The 9187-nt window shown below is 29.7% G+C and overlaps 1 long non-coding RNA gene across 2 annotated transcripts in view; it reads left to right on the top strand.

Annotated features, from left to right (window-relative positions):
• Positions 1 to 434: 434 nt before the first annotated feature.
• Positions 435 to 9187, top strand: part of LOC145239909 (uncharacterized) — an 18826-nt gene continuing 10073 nt past the window's right edge. The window contains exons 1-2 of one of the 2 annotated variants that reach the window (XR_013862397.1): positions 435 to 719; positions 7167 to 7307. This is a non-coding gene — a long non-coding RNA (uncharacterized LOC145239909). Of the gene's footprint in view, positions 720 to 2739; positions 2784 to 7166; positions 7308 to 9187 lie in introns of those variants that run through there. The other variant, XR_013862398.1, reaches the window with a different exon arrangement.

The following is a 9187-nucleotide window of genomic DNA, read 5'->3' as shown; positions in this document are numbered from 1 at the left end:
ATCCGTCTCGAGAGGCTATACATTGAAGTACACTAGTTCGGCTAATCAAATAATTATGAAATGTTCAGTTTAAAAAAATAAACCTGAATTTCTATAATCATATTTTTTTTATTTTTTAATAAATTGGACACACAAAAACAGAAATTAACATAAGAAACCATAACAAGCCTTAAACATTGGCAAATATAATCTAAACTAGATAGGAAAACAATGTTTACAAGAGGAACGAAATAATGATTACACCATGTTACGGTGGCCTAAATTCATTTTTTTTTTTTTTTTAGCAGTTAATTTTATTTTTAATAATTTCACGTTTAAATCCTGTTTAAAATTTGATTCTTTTATATATTGATTTTTTTTTGTATGGACAAAAAGAATATAAAGTTGAAAGGAAAACAATTCGACACGTTTTATACAAGGAACGAAATAATGATTACACCGTGTCACGATGACCTAAATTCATTGTTCTTTAGCAGTTTTCCTTTTTAAATAATTTTACGTTTAAATCGTGTTTTTCCAACTTTTAATTGTGTATTCTTTTATATTTTCATAGATTTTTATTTACCAATGAATTGGACACACAAAACAAAAATTGTATCAATTTACTAAAAGAAATCCTAGCAAACACAAAATATTTTTGTTTTGAGCACAAAAAAAAAAAAAAAAAAAAACGAATTCATCACGATTTTTTTTTTCGTATTGAATTTCAGGAAAGAAAGGTAAGTTTTTTTTTTGTTTTTTTTTTATTAATACACATTTAAAAATTTACATCCAATAACTTTTTAAAAATCTGAAATATTCAAATAAGTTTATTTTTATTGCAATAAAACAAATATTAATTTCACCATCCTTTATAACATACGTGGATTAAAAAAAAATGTATTAATCTCCTATTTTAAAAAATCTAAAATATATTTTTTTTAATCTATCATATGTTGTACCAAATGTGTTTAAGTAAATCTTATGATTTATGAGAAAAAATAATTATAAATAGTATAAACACAATAATTTCATTCGAAGTTTAATTGTTAAACAATTGAGCACAAAAACGGCTTTTTTCAATATTTAATTGTTTTAACTAAGTACGGGCAATTCTAATGGCTGCTTAGGTATGGGACCTGGTTTAGAACGCCGGTTAATCATAATCTTTTGGGGTTTGTATTACTGTACACATAGATTCGTAAAAGTTGTCAAAAAACAAATATATAACAAATAAATGTTATCAAAGGCAAGATAAGTTACTTTTCTACAAAACTGGATATATTTTTCGTGTTTTTATTCAATGTAACATGTTTATTCAGCTCGAAAACCATACAGTGTTTACCGATGTATTGGAACATTCAAGATGGCGTCTTATTCTCTCTTTAACACGGTAAGTGTGGGAAAAGATGTTATAAATAAAAAACGGATAAAATACTGTTAAAAACTCGCTCAATATATGTTACCGTGACATAGGTTGACATATATTCGGCGGGTTTTTAATAGTATTTTGTATAGTTTTTTATTTATAACACCTTTTTCCATACTTACGGTGTTAAAGAGGGTGTGAGACGCCATCTTGAATTTTCGAATACATCGGTAAACACTGTATGTTTTTCGAGCTAAATAAATATGTTACATTGAATAAAAACACAAAAAATATATCCAGTTTGGCAGAAAAGTAACTTATCTTGTCTTTGATAACATTTATTTGTTATATATTTGTTTTTTGACAACTTTTTCGAATCTATGTGTACAGTAATACAAACCCATATTTTTTTAAAATTTCGGTTACTTTTTGATTATGTTTAAAAAAATTACAGCTTAAAAGTTTTTCAAAGAAAAAAAGTGTGTGAAATAAAAAAAAAAAAACATGGAATCATTTTATCTTAAATCTGAAAATCCGTATATTTCACGTAAAAATTCATCACGACAAATATCGTGTTTACATTTTTCTGGCAAGAGGAATATAAGTTTTCTGGAATTATTTCCAAGTGAAGTATTAAGGTAAAGTCTTAAAATAATGAATTAATACAATAAATGTACTTAACTTTTGCTAAAAAGGGTAATAATTCTCCAAAAATATGGCCGTGGTAGCAACAAGATTTGTTTTGTATCAAAAAAAGTCGTGGTGGCAAAAATTCAAAGAAGTACGGAAAGCACATAATTTCATTATTATTTAACAATGTTCCGGCTTATCGAGTATTTTTTTTTTCTTTGCAGTTGTTGACCCTTCCCTGCACTTAAAAAATCATAAAAATTGAGGAAATCAACAAATTTCAGTATTTATTAATTAATGATCATAGAATACAATGAATTTATTATGGTGTTCTAGAATTTTGACTGACTCTATTTTGGAGTCGAAATAATATGGGGAATTCCCAGAAGATAAGCTATAGAAGTAAGTGACGTTGCAACAAGTTGCCTTGTTGCGACCTAGATCTCCGAGGTCTGGTAGACGAATGCGTTAAACTGTGGAAAAGTAGAAGTGACCTATGCAGCATATGGCTGCTTTTAAAAGAAAAGAAAGAGAAGGTTTTCATCACATGATTTCATCACGTGAACACGTCATCCATGCAATGCATTCATTCATGCATGTCGACAAACTTAATTTTTTTTTTACGTTTTAATTAATCAGAATGTTTACGTGAAATTTAAAGTCGACTTTACACACTTTGAAACGTACTTGAAAATGACATCGTGTAGTTGGAGGAGAAAAGGTTGGGGGCACAGGTGGAGGGGGCAAAATGGACAGGTTTCCTTTTCTTTTCAAGAATGAGCATCCGCACTTACCGACATGGAACGTTTGTATAATTCTTTGCATTTGTTAATTTCATTATTTTTGTATGTTCCTGTTTTTAAATTCATTTTTTTTAATTGTTGTTCAATATTATATAAAAAATATATTACGCCGAAAGCTTCACATTCTTGCGAGCAAGGAAATTATTAAAATCTTGCATATAAAAATTTTGTGAAAGCTGTAATTTAAAAAAGAAATGTAAAAATATTTTTTGCCATTATGTTTTTTTTTGGGGGGGGGGAATTAAATAAACTGCTTAATTCAATGGTAATATCGGTAGTTTGAGAAATTCATTTTTCTTCGACTTATATCAAATTCCTTAATACAGACTTTAGGGGATTTTTTCGTAATGGTCCTGTAAAAATTGTTTTGTTTTTATTGTTACAAATTACGATGCTTTATTTATATAAAAAAAGCAAAAATAAATTCTTGTATTTTTTATTTACTACTGAAAACCATAACTTTAGTAAAGGTATTTTTTGTTTCAAGAAAATAATACATTTCCACTAAGATTTACATAAAAATGATTAGTTCCTTATATTCCGCGATCATTATTTGATAAATACTGAAAATTTCATTAAAATTGGTTAATTTTCTGATTTTTGGTGATGTTTTTTTTTTTAAGTAAAGGGAAGGGTAAAAATGTTTATACATTTTGAGTATCGGCATTAATTTTGCTCGTACCTAGTTTTATCCTTTTAAAAAAAAATTTGTTTTCTGTCTACACTTACATATTATGTCGCTAAAACGTTTGTTTCATATTATATGTTTTTATCCAATATTTAGATTTTACAATGGAAATATCTTTTTTTTTTTTTTAGATCATTTGTTGTATACATTTATCTGCCATCACAGATTAGAAGAATCATAAAGCCCTTAAAATATCTGCAAAAACAGAATTTAGAAACATGTTTAAAATTATAAAGTGGGGAATCACTTTCCTATGTAAGTGTTTCATAGGATGTGCACCCACTTCATGACCAGTTTGTTGTGAAAATCGTTCGAAGTTTCTAATTTTTGTGGAATGGAGTGTAGGGGTGTTATTTATTTTTGCTTTTTTTACGTTTTAGGGGCAATTAGAATCCACATGTTAACTTTTCTGTACTTTCATTTAACAATTTAATAAATAAGTATACTGTCAAAATATCGTTGTTCATGACAAAACTTTGTAAAAAGTATCAGGGTGACGTACATTGGGTGGATTTTTACTAGTATTTTGTTTAATTTTCGATTTTTGAACGATTGTCAGACTCATGATGGCCATAGCTGATTTTTTTATTTTGTTCTTCTAATGTAAACTAATGTTTAATAAATAATCATAGGTACAGGCAAAAATGGGTGGACAAAAATAGGGGGACCGAGTTTTGAAAGCCGATTTATCATAATTTTTTTGTAGGTTTCCGACTACTTTTTGATTGCATTTGAAAGATTAGACACTAAAGTTAATTAGATTAGATTAGCTTAATAAGATTAGAGAATTAGTTAATTTCCAAAAGGAAAAAAAATTTTATACACGTGAAAAAAAGTTATGAAAAATGTTTTCACAGCAAGCTAATTCAGCTAAATTTGGAAGTAAAATAAATTCATTGTAAAAATCCTTTAAAAGATAAATATTAGTTTTCTGGTTCTATTTCAAAGAAGTCAAGTAAAGTCATAAGATATTGAATTAAATAAAAAAAACACCTTGTTTGTGCAAAAAGAACTTTATTAGCCCTCAAAAAGCAAGTAATTTACCATTCGCTAAAAACGCAACAAACTAAAGAAATGTAAACACGATTATAAGGAGGCCCAAAATCGAAACGCTGTTTCAAAATGAAGTCATGATAGTAAAAGGAGGTAAGGGTGTCAGATTTCTTTTTTTCCCCCTCAGACGTGCATCCATACATTCCTATTCTGAACGTTTCTATCCATTTTTATCATTTTTTAATTTAATTTTTTTTTATGTTCCTGTTTTTAAATTAAGTTTTTTAAAATTATTGTTCGAGATTATAAAAAAATTATGTTACGCTGAAATTTTCACATTCTTGTGAGCAAGGAAATTATTAAAATCTTGCATATAAAAATTATGCAAAATCTGTAATTTAAAAAGAAAAGTAGAAATATTTTTGCTATTATAATTTCTTTTGTGTGAAAATATTAAATAAACAATGATTAATTCAATGGTAATATCGGTAGTTTGAGAAATTCATTTTTCTTTGAGTTATATTGAATTCATTATTATGGAGTTTAGGGGCTTTTTTCGTAATGGTCCTGTAAAAATTATTTTATTTTTTTATTGTTAAAAATTACGATGTTTTATTTATATAAAAAAAAGCAAAAATAAATTCTTGCATTTTTTATTCACTACTGAAAACCATAGCTTTAGTAAAGGTATTTTTTGTTTAAACAAAATAATACATTTCCACTTAGATTTAAATAAAAAATAATTAGTTCATTATATTCTGCGATCATTATTTGATAAATACTGAAAATTTTATTAAAATTAGTTAATTTCCTGATTTTGATGAATTTTTAAGTAAAGGGAGGGGTCAAAATGTTTATACATTTTAAGCATCGGCATTCATTTTGCCCGTACCTATTAATAATAACGAGGTCGTTATCAAAATCTGTTTTCCTAGGTAACGGATTGAAAGAAAAGAACATACAAACAAACAAAAAACAACAACAAAAAACACAGAAAATAGTTATTTTAACTCTTTGTCTTTCTTTTAATAAAAAGGTTTTTTTTCCTCGAATGTAAACTTCAACAAAATAAGTCCCTTTAACTTTAAATAGGGGGTAAAATATTTTTTCCCTTTGTGAAGGCTTAGATACCTTTAAATTCAAAGGAGACTGCAGACAGAGTCAAGAATGGCGTGCCTTCCCTACACGGGATAAATGCTGGTATTAACGTTTTTGTCTTCCTTGAAAGAAAATGAATCTTGGTAGAAAAGTCTTCAGTAGTAGTAGTAGTTGTAGTAGTATCAAATTACTAGGTGTATCAGAATTTTTGACACCCGTAACAGAAAACTGCGAATAAACTAAAATACATTTTGAGCATTGGCATTCCTTTTGGCCGTACCTAAATAATAACTTGTAATGTAGCTAAATAATAACTTGTAATGTACCTAAATGATAACTTGTAATGTAGCTAAATAATAACGTGTAATGTAGCTAAATAATAACGTGTAATGTAGCTAAATAATAACTTGTAATGTAGCTAAAAGTGCAGCATCTTTCCTACAAAATTCCTTTAAAATTACCAATATTACACGTTTTTGCAGTCAAATCAAATCAAAAGTAAATCAGGGTTTCTCAACCGGGGTCCATAGAATATTTCTGGGGGTCCACAGGCAAAACATAACAAAATGGGGGTCCGCAACGATATTTTGGTGGCCCATGAAGAAAACCAACTCAGAATAGTTTTTATTATTAAAAATTTTATTTCTACTGTAATTTTGTATAGTTTTTTTCAATCATTCAAGTTATTTTAACTATGAGATTTCTATTTTCCAGGTTTACCCCATTAAATTAGTTTTCATTTAAAATAAAGCTTAATTATATAATATTTTTTTGATTATTAAAACCTCAAAATTTATATTAGTGAAAAATAGAGGATTGTCTTATGACCAATAGTTATGAAGGGGCCCACCAAGATAAAAAGAAGGAAAAAGGGGTGCATGAGTAAAAAAAGGTTGAGAATCAATGCTGTAAATGAAAATAACGTTTAAAATTAACAATTATTATATGTTATAAATTCCAGGAAACAAATAATTTTCATGGCATAAACAAATTTAAAATGTGGAGTATCGCTTTGTTATATCAATTTTAAGTAAAATGATACCTTTTATGGCCAGCTTTTTTGTTTCGTTGGGAGGGGGGGGCAACATAAAATGAGCACCCACTTTATGGACACTTTTTTTAGTTGTGGTGTAGGTAAAAAACTGTTTTTTAGGAGTTTTCAGGTGTGCTGGAAATAAGTATTGCATTCAATTTTCCCGAAAATAAGTAGTTTGCCAGGTGTTAAGCAATGTAATTATTTATGTTACACGTGGTGGCCATTGTAATTCATGCAAGCAAACTCCTTACTTGCAGAAAATTTAAAAGCAGTATTCGTTTTCAGCACCCCTGAAACACCTAGAAAACAGATTTTTTCAAGGAATTTTGTATTGGTCTACCGGGGCACAATTACTAAATATGCCCCCTAAAAAATTATTAGACCCAAAAAATGGGAGCGCATTTTACGTTAAATTGTGTTCATTTTATGTTGACCAACCCCCTTGTACAAAAATGGTGGCTATAAAATAAATGCACATTTTGCATTAAATTACTATGGAAAAGTGATCCCCACTTATCTTGGAAACTACTTGTTTCCTGGAATTTTAAACTTTTTTTGTTTCGTTTTCAGCACCTTCAAAAACCTGTAATAGTGGTGATTTTAAGGGATATTTTGACTGGAAAGATGCTGGAACTTTACCCGCATCACTAATTTCTCCAAAGAAAATAAACGCTTCAAAATAAGTATAAAAGACACAGAAAACTTATCCAGGTACGTAGAAGAGTAATTTTTTTCTGCCTTTAGTTACATTTATTTGTAATATATTGGTTTTGTGTTTTATTATTGTTTTTATGGCCATTTTGACCATTTTGTTTAATAAATTGTTAGGTGAAAGTACATATTAGTTATCAAGGATATCTTTCCTTATGTCAGGTTTGGATTTCTAAATAATAAGATTATTATTTATGAGAGGAGATGTCTTTATTTGAAATAGGACAGAAAATACATTGGATAAAAAATTTTGAATTTAAAAAAAAAATTGTGTCCCTCCCAATTTTTATATAAAACAAAAACCCCAAAAACATCAAACGACACTTTTTAATAATTAATATACTTATTATATTGGATTAATTGGAAACCGCAAATGGTTGGCCATGAAGTGGGTGCTCATTTTAAATTAAATTTTTACATACCATCAAACCAGGCATGAACTCCAACAAAATCAATCTGCCTTCCCCCTTGAGGCTGGCATTCACAAATATCCGCAGGCTTAGAACTAATTTAGATGATGTTGAATCATTTCTCCCAGCTAACTACCCGGATATCTTGGTGCTAATTGAAACTAACCTACAGGCCTCCATCCTCCCTAACCACTTTAACAAGCCTTGTTATCTACCACTTTGCCATAAGGACTTAGACATATGCATGAACTTAGATTCTATATTAAAAACACTTTCCCCTTGAATAATGAATCATAACAAGAATCAGATGACCAGGCCTTTATGTGCAACATAGCATCAACCACTTATATTTTCTCTACCGCTCCCCCTCGACCCAGTACTGTGCCCTAATCAACCAAGTCTCTAACAGCATTGATACAGTACTCTCTCTTAATAGTAGCACACAGCTTCTCTATACCACATTCCTTATCACAAACAGTTACATATCCAACTTGTTTCCCAGATCAATAAGATAAACAAGCCTCGCTTCTAGATCTATTTCTCACCACAGTTCCCAATGATTGTGTAACAAATACCCATCCCCCACTTAGGAATGCTGATCACACTATGCTAATGCTAGAAATCATCTTAAACTCTCAACCTAAAGCTGAAGAGCCATTACTCAAAACGACAAGGTACTATAAGAAAGTTTACTGGGAAGCCATCAGGGGTCTCATTAGATATGCCTCCTGGGGAAATATCTTCTCTTCCAGCAGATCACTGCACAAATGAGACCACTGAATAGTTCAAAGCGAAAATTGAAGCACATATTTCCACACAGAAATTCTATAGCTAACCCCACTCTCCTTAATAAAGACACAAAAAAACTTATCATTCCTTTGAACAATCATGTCTTCTCAGACTTCTATTCACGCAACTGCCATTGCTAAAAGTCAGCATGCATACCGCAGATTTATTTGACATAAGTCCATTAAAAAACAGACAAATGTTTATAGAAGTAATTGTAAGATAGAAATTGTGACAGCTTCAATAGAATACACCAAAACCACAAGAAAATACATTGAACTGCAAGAATTAGGAACTTGTGATTTCTAGAAAACCTACAACAATGTAGTATATACTGGGCAATCAACAATTCCCCCATTATCCAAAAATCATGAGGTTGTTTGTACAGCACCCAAGAAGGCTTGCTAGTCGGATTGCCTCAAATTTACATTGGACCCAGCAAACCACTCCTTCCCTGATTTTCCATTGCGGACAGACACCATATTAAATGAGTTGAAAATGACCCATTCTCAAGTGCATGATATAAAAAACTTACACACCTCAAAAGCATGTGGACTCGCTCTCAACCCAGCTGTACTATATTAAAAATGCTCTGCTAAGGTTGCGTCACTCCTCTTCAAACTTTTCAACAAATGCATGAATGAGTCTTGCTTTCCTGACTGCTGGAAAACTTGTGTCTATCGT

The sequence above is a fragment of the Euprymna scolopes genome, chromosome 19, assembly GCF_053919585.1.
Source record: "Euprymna scolopes isolate OS-2025 chromosome 19, ASM5391958v1, whole genome shotgun sequence".
Lineage (NCBI taxonomy): Eukaryota > Metazoa > Mollusca > Cephalopoda > Sepiida > Sepiolidae > Euprymna > Euprymna scolopes.
This window is presented reverse-complemented; position numbering and strand designations above follow the sequence as displayed.